General features: G+C 43.8%; 1 protein-coding gene across 1 annotated transcript in view; it reads left to right on the forward strand.

The window, feature by feature from the left end:
• The window catches only part of LOC140410106 (aldehyde dehydrogenase family 3 member B1-like), a 525,125-nt gene that overhangs the window by 49,021 nt on the left and 462,446 nt on the right, over window positions 1–13,658 (forward strand). The gene's annotated exons all lie outside the window — the stretch shown is intronic.

Genomic DNA, 13,658 nt, shown 5'->3' on the forward strand with positions numbered 1-13,658 from the left:
TGGAGGCACAGAGGGACATTTATGTTGGAGGCACAGAGGGACATTTATGTTGGAGGCACAGAGGGACATTTATATTGGAGGCACAGAGGGACATTTATATTGGAGGCACAGAGGGACATTTATATTGGAGGCACAGAGGGACATTTATATTGGAGGCACAGAGGGACATTTATATTGGAGGCACAGAGGGACATTTATATTGGAGGCACAGAGAGACATTTATATTGGAGGCACAGAGGGACATTGATATTGGAGGCACAGAGGGACATTGATATTGGAGGCACAGAGAGACATTTATATTGGAGGCACAGAGACATTTATATTGGAGGCACAGAGGGACATTTATATTGGAGGCACAGAGGGTCATTTATATTGGAGGCACAGAGGGACATTTATATTGGAGGCACAGAGGGACATTTATATTGGAGGCACAGAGGGACATTTATATTGGAGGCACAGAGGGTCATTTATATTGGAGGCACAGAGGGACATTTATATTGGAGGCACAGAGGGACATTTATATTGGAGGCACAGAGGGACATTTATATTAGTGGCACAGAGGGACATTTATATTGGAGGCACAGAGGGACATTTATATCGGAGGCACAGAGGGACATTTATATTGGAGGCACAGAGAGACATTTATATTGGTGGCACAGAGGGACATTTATATTGGAGGCACAGAGGGACATTTCTATTGGAGGCACAGAGGGACATTTATATTGGAGGCACAGAGGGACATTTCTATTGGAGGCACAGAGAGACATTTATATTGGTGGCACAGAGGGACATTTCTATTGGAGGCACAGAGGGACATTTATATTGGTGGCACAGAGGGACATTTATATTGGAGGCACAGAGGGATATATATTGGAGGCACAGAGGGATATATATTGGAGGCACAGAGGGACATTTATATTGGAGGCACAGAGAGACATTTATATTGGTGGCACAGAGGGACATTTATATTGGAGGCACAGAGGGACATTTCTATTGGAGGCACAGAGGGACATTTATACTGGAGGCACGGAGGGACATTTATATTGGTGGCACAGAGAGACATTTATATTGGTGGCACAGAGAGACATTTATATTGGTGGCACAGAGGGACATTTCTATTGGAGGCACAGAGGGACATTTATATTGGAGGCACAGAGGGATATATATTGGAGGCACAGAGGGATATATATTGGAGGCACAGAGGGATATATATTGGAGGCACAGAGGGATATATATTGGAGGCACAGAGGGATATATATTGGAGGCACAGAGAGACATTTATATTGGTGGCACAGAGGGACATTTATATTGGAGACACAGAGGGACATTTATATTGGTGGCACAGAGGGATATATATTGGAGGCACAGAGGGACATTTCTATTGGAGGCACAGAGAGACATTTATATTGGAGGCACAGAGGGACATTTCTATTGGAGGCACAGAGAGACATTTATACTGGAGGCACAGAGGGACATTTATATTGGTGGCACAGAGGGACATTTATATTGGAGGCACAGAGGGATATATATTGGAGGCACAGAGGGATATATATTGGAGGCACAGAGGGATATATATTGGAGGCACAGAGGGATATATATTGGAGGCACAGAGAGACATTTATATTGGTGGCACAGAGGGACATTTATATTGGTGGCACAGAGGGATATATATTGGAGGCACAGAGAGACATTTATATTGGTGGCACAGAGGGACATTTATATTGGAGACAAAGAGGGACATTGATATTGGAGGCACAGAGAGACATTTATATTGGTGGCACAGAGGGATATATATTGGAGGCACAGAGAGACATTTATATTGGTGGCACAGAGGGACATTTATATTGGAGACACAGAGGGACATTGATATTGGAGGCACAGAGGGACATTTATATTGGAGGCACAGAGAGACATTTATATTGGTGGCACAGAGGGACATTTATATTGGTGGCACAGAGGGACATTTATATTGGAGGCACAGAGGGACATTTATATTGGAGGCACAGAGAGACATTTATATTGGTGGCACAGAGGGATATATATTGGAGGCACAGAGGGACATTTATATTAGAGGCACAGAGGGACATTTATATTGGAGGCACAGAGAGACATTTATATTGGTGGCACAGAGGGATATATATTGGAGGCACAGAGGGATATATATTGGAGGCACAGAGAGACATTTATATTGGAGGCACAGAGAGACATTTATATTGGTGGCACAGAGGGATATATATTGGAGGCACAGAGGGATATATATTGGAGGCACAGAGGGATATATATTGGAGGCACAGAGGGATATATATTGGAGGCACAGAGGGACATTTATATTGGAGGCACAGAGGGAAATTTATATTGGAGGCACAGAGAGACATTTATATTGGTGGCACAGAGGGATATATATTGGAGGCACAGAGGGATATATATTGGAGGCACAGAGGGATATATATTGGAGGCACAGAGGGACATTTATATTGGAGGCACAGTGAGACATTTATATTGGTGGCACAGAGGGATATATATTGGAGGCACAGAGGGACATTGATATTGGAGGCACAGAGGGACATTTATATTGGTGGCACAGAGAGACATTTATATTGGAGGCACAGAGGGACATTTATATTGGAGGCACAGAGGTACATTTATATTGGAGGCACAGAGACATTTATATTGGTGGCACAGAGGGACATTTATATTGGTGGCACAGAGGGACATTTATATTGGTGGCACAGAGGGACATTTATATTGGAGGCACAGAGAGACATTTATATTGGTGGCACAGAGGGACATTTATATTGGTGGCACAGAGGGTCATTTATATTGGTGGCACAGAGGGACATTTATATTGGTGGTAGAGAGGGACATTTATATTGGTGGCACAGAGAGACATTTATATTGGAGGCACAGAGGGACATTTATATTGGAGGCACAGAGGTACATTAATATTGGAGGCACAGAGGGATATATATTGGAGGCACAGAGGTACATTTATATTGGAGGCACAGAGGGACATTTATATTGGAGACACAGAGAGACATTTATGTTGGAGGCACAGAGGGACATTTATATTGGAGGCACAGAGGGATATGTTTTGGAGGCACAGAGGGATATATATTGGAGGCACAGAGAGACATTTATATTGGAGGCACAGAGGGACATTTATATTGGAGGCACAGAGGGACATTTATATTGGAAGCACAGAGGGACATTTATATTTGAGGCACAGAGGGACATTTATATTGGTGGCACAGAGGGACATTTATATTGGAAGCACAGAGAGACATTTATATTGGAGGCACAGAGGGATATATATTGGAGGCACAGAGAGACATTTATATTGGAGGCACAGAGGGACATTTATATTGGAGGCACAGAGGGACATTTATATTGGAGGCACAGAGGGACATTTATATTGGAGGCACAGAGAGACATTAATATTGGTGGCACAGAGGGACATTTATATTGGAGACACAGAGAGACATTTATATTGGAGGCACAGAGGGACATTTATATTGGTGACACAGAGGGACATTTATATTGGAGGCACAGAGGGACATTTATATTGGAGGCACGGAGGGACATTTATATTGGAGGCACAGAGGGACATTTGTACTGGAGGCACAGAGGGACATTTATACTGGAGGCACAGAGGGACATTTATATTGGAGGCACAGAGAGACATTTATATTGGAGGCACAGAGGGACATTTATATTGGAGGCACAGAGGGACATTTATATTGGAGGCACAGAGGGACATTTGTATTGGAGGCACAGAGAGACATTTATACTGGAGGCACAGAGGGACATTTATATTGGAGGCACAGAGGGACATTTATACTGGAGGCACAGAGGGACATTTATACTGGAGGTCCAGAGGGACATTTATATTGGAGGCACAGAGAGACATTTATATTGGAGGCATAGAGGGACATTTATGTTGGAGGTACAGAGGGACATTTATGTTGGAGGCACAGAGGGACATTTATATTGGAGGCACAGAGGGACATTTATACTGGAGGCACCGAGGGACATTTATATTGGTGGCACCGAGGGATATATATTGGAGGCACAGGGGGACATTTATATTTGAGGCACAGGGGGACATTTATATTGGAGGCACAGAGGGATATATATTGGAAGCACAGAGGGACATTTATATTGGAGGCACAGAGGGACATTTATATTGGAGGCACAGGGGGACATTTATATTGGAGGCACAGGGGGACATTTATATTGGAGGCACAGAGGGATATATATTGGAAGCACAGAGGGTCATTTATATTGGAGGCACATAGGTACATTTATATTGGAGGCACAGAGAGACATTTATATTGGAGGCACAGAGGGACATTTATATTGGAGGCACAGAGGGACATTTATATTGGAGGCACAGAGGGTCATTTATATTGGAGGCACAGGGGGACATTTATATCGGAGGCACAGAGGGACATTTATATTGGAGGCACAGAGGGACATTTATATTGGAGGCACAGAGGGACATTTATATTGGAGGCACAGAGGGTTATTTATATTGGAGGCACAGAGGGACATTTATATTGGAGGCACAGAGGGATATATATTGGAGGCACAGAGGGGCATTTATATTGGTGGCACAGAGGGACATTTATATTAGAGGCACAGAGGGACATTTATATTGGAGGCACAGAGGGACATTTATATTGGAGGCACAGAGGGACATTTATATTGGTGGCACAGAGAGACATTTATATTGGAGGCACAGAGGGACATTTATATCGGAGGCACAGAGGGACATTTATATTGGAGGCACAGAGGGAGAGATATTGGAGGCACAGAGAGACATTTATATTGGAGGCACAGAGGGACATTTATATTGGAGGCACAGAGGGACATTTATATTGGAGGCACAGAGGGACATTTATATTGGAGGCACAGAGGGATATTTATATTAGAGGCACAGAGGGACATTTATATTGGAGGCACAGAGGGACATTTATATTGGAGGCACAGAGGGATATTTATATTAGAGGCACAGAGGGACATTTATATTGGAGGCACAGAGGGACATTTATATTGGAGGCACAGAGGGACATTTATATTGGAGGCACAGAGGGACATTTATATTGGAGGCACAGAGGGATATTTATATTAGAGGCACAGAGGGACATTTATATTGGAGGCACAGAGGGACATTTATATTGGAGGCACAGAGGGACATTTATATTAGAGGCACAGACGGACATTTATATCGGAGGCACAGAGGGACATTTATATTGGAGGCACAGAGGGACATTTATATTGGAGGCACAGAGGGATATTTATATTAGAGGCACAGAGGGACATTTACATTGGAGGCACAGAGGGACATTTATATTGGAGGCACAGAGGGACATTTATATTGGAGGCACAGAGGGATATTTATATTAGAGGCACAGAGGGACATTTATATTGGAGGCACAGAGGGACATTTATATTGGAGGCACAGAGGGACATTTATATTGGAGGCACAGAGGGACATTTATATTGGAGGCACAGAGGGATATTTATATTAGAGGCACAGAGGGACATTTATATTGGAGGCACAGAGGGACATTTATATTGGAGGCACAGAGGGACATTTATATTAGAGGCACAGACGGACATTTATATCGGAGGCACAGAGGGACATTTATATTGGAGGCACAGAGGGACATTTATATTGGAGGCACAGAGGGATATTTATATTAGAGGCACAGAGGGACATTTACATTGGAGGCACAGAGGGACATTTACATTGGAGGCACAGAGGGACATTTATATTGGAGGCACAGAGGGATATTTATATTGGAGGCACAGAGGGACATTTATATTGGAGGCACAGAGGGATATATATTGGAGGCACAGAGGGACATTTATATTGGAGGCACAGAGAGACATTTATATTGGAGGCACAGAGGGACATTTATATTGGAGGCACAGAGGGATATATATTGGAGGCACAGAGGGACATTTATATCGGAGGCACAGAGGGACATTTATATTGGAGGCACAGAGGGACATTTATATTGGAGGCACAGAGGGATATTTATATTGGAGGCACAGAGGGACATTTATATTGGAGGCACAGAGGGACATTTATATCGGAGGCACAGAGGGACATTTATATTGGAGGCACAGAGGGACATTTATATTGGAGGCACAGAGGGACATTTATATTGGAGGCACAGAGGGACATTTATATTGGAGGCACAGAGGGATATATATTGGAGGCACAGAGGGACATTTATATTGGAGGCACAGAGGGATATATATTGGAGGCACAGAGGGACATTTATATTGGAGGCACAGAGGGATATATATTGGAGGCACAGAGGGACATTTATATCGGAGGCACAGAGGGACATTCATATTGGAGGCACAGAGGGATATATATTGGAAGCACAGAGGGACATTTATATTGGAGGCACAGAGGGACATTTATATTGGTGGCACCGAGGGATATATATTGGAGGCACAGAGGGACATTTATATTGGAGGCACAGGGACATTTATATTGGAGGCACAGAGAGACATTTATACTGGAGGCACAGAGGGACATTTATACTGGAGGCACAGAGGGACATTTATATTGGAGGCACAGAGGGACATTTATACTGGAGGCACAGAGGGACATTTATATTGGAGGCACAGAGAGACATTTATATTGGAGGCACAGAGGGACATTTATATTGGAGGCACAGAGGGACATTTATATTGGAGGCACAGAGGGACATTTATATTGGAGGCACAGAGGGACATTTATATTGGAGGCACAGAGGGTCATTTATATTGGAGGCACAGGGGGACATTTATATTGGAGGCACAGAGGGACATTTATATTGGAGGCACAGAGGGACATTTATATTGGAGGCACAGAGGGACATTTATATTGGAGGCACAGAGGGTTATTTATATTGGAGGCACAGAGGGACATTTATATTGGAGGCACAGAGGGATATATATTGGAGGCACAGAGGGACATTTATATTGGTGGCACAGAGGGACATTTATATTAGAGGCACAGAGGGACATTTATATTGGAGGCACAGAGGGACATTTATATTGGAGGCACAGAGGGACATTTATATTGGTGGCACAGAGAGACATTTATATTGGAGGCACAGAGGGACATTTATATCGGAGGCACAGAGGGACATTTATATTGGAGGCACAGAGGGAGAGATATTGGAGGCACAGAGAGACATTTATATTGGAGGCACAGAGGGACATTTATATTGGAGGCACAGAGGGACATTTATATTGGAGGCACAGAGGGACATTTATATTGGAGGCACAGAGGGACATTTATACTGGAGGCACAGAGGGATATTTATATTAGAGGCACAGAGGGACATTTATATTGGAGGCACAGAGGGACATTTATATTGGAGGCACAGAGGGATATTTATATTAGAGGCACAGAGGGACATTTATATTGGAGGCACAGAGGGACATTTATATTGGAGGCACAGAGGGACATTTATATTGGAGGCACAGAGGGACATTTATATTGGAGGCACAGAGGGATATTTATATTAGAGGCACAGAGGGACATTTATATTGGAGGCACAGAGGGACATTTATATTGGAGGCACAGAGGGACATTTATATTAGAGGCACAGACGGACATTTATATCGGAGGCACAGAGGGACATTTATATTGGAGGCACAGAGGGACATTTATATTGGAGGCACAGAGGGATATTTATATTAGAGGCACAGAGGGACATTTACATTGGAGGCACAGAGGGACATTTACATTGGAGGCACAGAGGGACATTTATATTAGAGGCACAGAGAGACATTTATATTGGAGGCACAGAGGGATATTTATATTGGAGGCACAGAGGGACATTTATATTGGAGGCACAGAGGGATATATATTGGAGGCACAGAGGGACATTTATATTGGAGGCACAGAGAGACATTTATATTGGAGGCACAGAGGGACATTTATATTGGAGGCACAGAGGGATATATATTGGAGGCACAGAGGGACATTTATATCGGAGGCACAGAGGGACATTTATATTGGAGGCACAGAGGGACATTTATATTGGAGGCACAGAGAGACATTTATATTGGAGGCACAGAGGGACATTTATATTGGAGGCACAGAGGGATATATATTGGAGGCACAGAGGGACATTTATATCGGAGGCACAGAGGGACATTTATATTGGAGGCACAGAGGGACATTTATATTGGAGGCACAGAGGGATATTTATATTGGAGGCACAGAGGGACATTTATATTGGAGGCACAGAGGGACATTTATATCGGAGGCACAGAGGGACATTTATATTGGAGGCACAGAGGGACATTTATATTGGAGGCACAGAGGGACATTTATATTGGAGGCACAGAGGGACATTTATATTGGAGGCACAGAGGGATATATATTGGAGGCACAGAGGGACATTTATATTGGAGGCACAGAGGGATATATATTGGAGGCACAGAGGGACATTTATATTGGAGGCACAGAGGGATATATATTGGAGGCACAGAGGGACATTTATATCGGAGGCACAGAGGGACATTCATATTGGAGGCACAGAGGGATATATATTGGAAGCACAGAGGGACATTTATATTGGAGGCACAGAGGGACATTTATATTGGTGGCACCGAGGGATATATATTGGAGGCACAGAGGGACATTTATATTGGAGGCACAGGGACATTTATATTGGAGGCACAGAGAGACATTTATACTGGAGGCACAGAGGGACATTTATACTGGAGGCACAGAGGGACATTTATATTGGAGGCACAGAGGGACATTTATACTGGAGGCACAGAGGGACATTTATATTGGAGGCACAGAGGGACATTTATATTGGAGGCACAGAGGGACATTTATATTGGAGGCACAGAGGGACATTTATATTGGAGACACAGAGGAATATATATTGGAGGCACAGGGGGACATTTATATTGGAGGCACAGAGGGACATTTATATTGGAGGCACAGAGGGATATATATTGGAGGCACAGAGGGACATTTATATTGGAGGCACAGAGGGATATATATTGGAGGCACAGAGGGACATTTATACTGGAGGCACAGCGGGAGATTTATATTGGAGGCACAGAGGGACATTTATATTGGAAGCACAGAGGGACAGTTATATTGGAGGCACAGAGGGACATTTATATTGGAGGCACAGAGGGATATATCTTGGAGGCACAGAGGGACATTTATGTTGGAGGCACAGAGGGACATTTATACTGGAGGCACAGAGGGAGATTTATATTGGAAGCACAGAGGGACAGTTATATTGGAGGCACAGAGGGACATTTATATTGGAAGCACAGAGGGACAGTTATATTGGAGGCACAGAGGGACATTTATATTGGAGGCACAGAGGGATATATATTGGAGGCACAGAGGGACATTTATATTGGAGGCACAGAGGGATATATATTGGAGGCACAGAGGGACAGTTATATTGGAGGCACAGAGGGACATTTATATTGGAGGCACAGAGGGATATATATTGGAGGCAAGAGAGACATTTATATTGGAGGCACAGAGGGACATTTATATTGGAGGCACAGAGGGTCATTTATATTGGAGGCACAGAGGGACATTTATATTGGAGGCACAGAGGGACATTTATATTGGAGGCACAGAGGGATATTTATATTGGAGGCACAGAGGGACATTTATATTGGAGGCACAGAGGGACATTTATATTGGAAGCACAGAGGGACATTTATATTGGAGGCACAGAGGGATATATATTGGAGGCACAGAGGGACATTTATATTGGAGGCACAGAGGGACATTGAGACTGGAGGCACAGAGGGACATTTATACTGGAGGCACAGAGGGACATTTATATTGGAGGCACAGAGGGACATTTATACTGGAGGCACAGAGGGACATTTATATTGGAGGCACAGAGAGACATTTATATTGGAGGCACAGAGGGACATTTATATTGGAGGCACAGAGGGACATTTATATTGGAGGCACAGGGGGACATTTATATTGGAGGCACAGAGGGACATTTATATTGGAGGCACAGAGGGATATATATTGGAGGCACAGAGGGACATTTATACTGGAGGCACAGAGGGAGATTTATATTGGAGGCACAGAGGGACATTTATATTGGAAGCACAGAGGGACATTTATATTGGAGGGACAGAGGGATATATTTTGGAGGCAAAGAGGGACATTTATATTGGAGGCACAGAGGGACATTTATACTGGAGGGACAGAGGGATATATTTTGGAGGCACAGGGTGACATTTATACTGGAGGCACAGAGGGAGATTTATATTGGAAGCACAGAGGGACAGTTATATTGGAGGTACAGAGGGACATTTATATTGGAAGCACAGAGGGACAGTTATATTGGAGGCACAGAGGGACATTTATATTGGAGGCACAGAGGGATATATATTGGAGGCACAGAGGGACATTTATATTGGAGGCACAGAGGGATATATATTGGAGGCACAGAGGGACAGTTATATTGGAGGCACAGAGGGACATTTATATTGGAGGCACAGAGGGATATATATTGGAGGCAAGAGAGACATTTATATTGGAGGCACAGAGGGTCATTAATATTGGAGGCACAGAGGGACATTTATATTGGAGGCACAGAGGGACATTTATATTGGAGGCACAGAGGGATATTTATATTGGAGGCACAGAGGGACATTTATATTGGAGGCACAGAGGGATATATATTGGAGGCACAGAGGGACATTTATATTGGAGGCACAGAGAGACATTTATATTGGAGGCACAGAGGGACATTTATATTGGAGGCACAGAGGGATATATATTGGAGGCACAGAGGGACATTTATATCGGAGGCACAGAGGGACATTTATATTGGAGGCACAGAGGGACATTTATATTGGAGGCACAGAGAGACATTTATATTGGAGGCACAGAGGGACATTTATATTGGAGGCACAGAGGGATATATATTGGAGGCACAGAGGGACATTTATATCGGAGGCACAGAGGGACATTTATATTGGAGGCACAGAGGGACATTTATATTGGAGGCACAGAGGGATATTTATATTGGAGGCACAGAGGGACATTTATATTGGAGGCACAGAGGGACATTTATATCGGAGGCACAGAGGGACATTTATATTGGAGGCACAGAGGGACATTTATATTGGAGGCACAGAGGGACATTTATATTGGAGGCACAGAGGGACATTTATATTGGAGGCACAGAGGGATATATATTGGAGGCACAGAGGGACATTTATATTGGAGGCACAGAGGGATATATATTGGAGGCACAGAGGGACATTTATATTGGAGGCACAGAGGGATATATATTGGAGGCACAGAGGGACATTTATATCGGAGGCACAGAGGGACATTCATATTGGAGGCACAGAGGGATATATATTGGAAGCACAGAGGGACATTTATATTGGAGGCACAGAGGGACATTTATATTGGTGGCACCGAGGGATATATATTGGAGGCACAGAGGGACATTTATATTGGAGGCACAGGGACATTTATATTGGAGGCACAGAGAGACATTTATACTGGAGGCACAGAGGGACATTTATACTGGAGGCACAGAGGGACATTTATATTGGAGGCACAGAGGGACATTTATACTGGAGGCACAGAGGGACATTTATATTGGAGGCACAGAGGGACATTTATATTGGAGGCACAGAGGGACATTTATATTGGAGGCACAGAGGGACATTTATATTGGAGACACAGAGGAATATATATTGGAGGCACAGGGGGACATTTATATTGGAGGCACAGAGGGACATTTATATTGGAGGCACAGAGGGATATATATTGGAGGCACAGAGGGACATTTATATTGGAGGCACAGAGGGATATATATTGGAGGCACAGAGGGACATTTATACTGGAGGCACAGCGGGAGATTTATATTGGAGGCACAGAGGGACATTTATATTGGAAGCACAGAGGGACAGTTATATTGGAGGCACAGAGGGACATTTATATTGGAGGCACAGAGGGATATATCTTGGAGGCACAGAGGGACATTTATGTTGGAGGCACAGAGGGACATTTATACTGGAGGCACAGAGGGAGATTTATATTGGAAGCACAGAGGGACAGTTATATTGGAGGCACAGAGGGACATTTATATTGGAAGCACAGAGGGACAGTTATATTGGAGGCACAGAGGGACATTTATATTGGAGGCACAGAGGGATATATATTGGAGGCACAGAGGGACATTTATATTGGAGGCACAGAGGGATATATATTGGAGGCACAGAGGGACAGTTATATTGGAGGCACAGAGGGACATTTATATTGGAGGCACAGAGGGATATATATTGGAGGCAAGAGAGACATTTATATTGGAGGCACAGAGGGACATTTATATTGGAGGCACAGAGGGTCATTTATATTGGAGGCACAGAGGGACATTTATATTGGAGGCACAGAGGGACATTTATATTGGAGGCACAGAGGGATATTTATATTGGAGGCACAGAGGGACATTTATATTGGAGGCACAGAGGGACATTTATATTGGAAGCACAGAGGGACATTTATATTGGAGGCACAGAGGGATATATATTGGAGGCACAGAGGGACATTTATATTGGAGGCACAGAGGGACATTGAGACTGGAGGCACAGAGGGACATTTATACTGGAGGCACAGAGGGACATTTATATTGGAGGCACAGAGGGACATTTATACTGGAGGCACAGAGGGACATTTATATTGGAGGCACAGAGAGACATTTATATTGGAGGCACAGAGGGACATTTATATTGGAGGCACAGAGGGACATTTATATTGGAGGCACAGGGGGACATTTATATTGGAGGCACAGAGGGACATTTATATTGGAGGCACAGAGGGATATATATTGGAGGCACAGAGGGACATTTATACTGGAGGCACAGAGGGAGATTTATATTGGAGGCACAGAGGGACATTTATATTGGAAGCACAGAGGGACATTTATATTGGAGGGACAGAGGGATATATTTTGGAGGCAAAGAGGGACATTTATATTGGAGGCACAGAGGGACATTTATACTGGAGGGACAGAGGGATATATTTTGGAGGCACAGGGTGACATTTATACTGGAGGCACAGAGGGAGATTTATATTGGAAGCACAGAGGGACAGTTATATTGGAGGTACAGAGGGACATTTATATTGGAAGCACAGAGGGACAGTTATATTGGAGGCACAGAGGGACATTTATATTGGAGGCACAGAGGGATATATATTGGAGGCACAGAGGGACATTTATATTGGAGGCACAGAGGGATATATATTGGAGGCACAGAGGGACAGTTATATTGGAGGCACAGAGGGACATTTATATTGGAGGCACAGAGGGATATATATTGGAGGCAAGAGAGACATTTATATTGGAGGCACAGAGGGTCATTAATATTGGAGGCACAGAGGGACATTTATATTGGAGGCACAGAGGGACATTTATATTGGAGGCACAGAGGGATATTTATATTGGAGGCACAGAGGGACATTTATATTGGAGGCACAGAGGGACATTTATATTGGAAGCACAGAGGGACATTTATATTGGAGGCACAGAGGGATATATATTGGAGGCACAGAGGGATATATATTGGAGGCACAGAGGGACATTTATATTGGAGGCACAGAGGGACATTTATAC

Source organism: Scyliorhinus torazame, chromosome 4, assembly GCF_047496885.1.
Source record: "Scyliorhinus torazame isolate Kashiwa2021f chromosome 4, sScyTor2.1, whole genome shotgun sequence".
Lineage (NCBI taxonomy): Eukaryota > Metazoa > Chordata > Chondrichthyes > Carcharhiniformes > Scyliorhinidae > Scyliorhinus > Scyliorhinus torazame.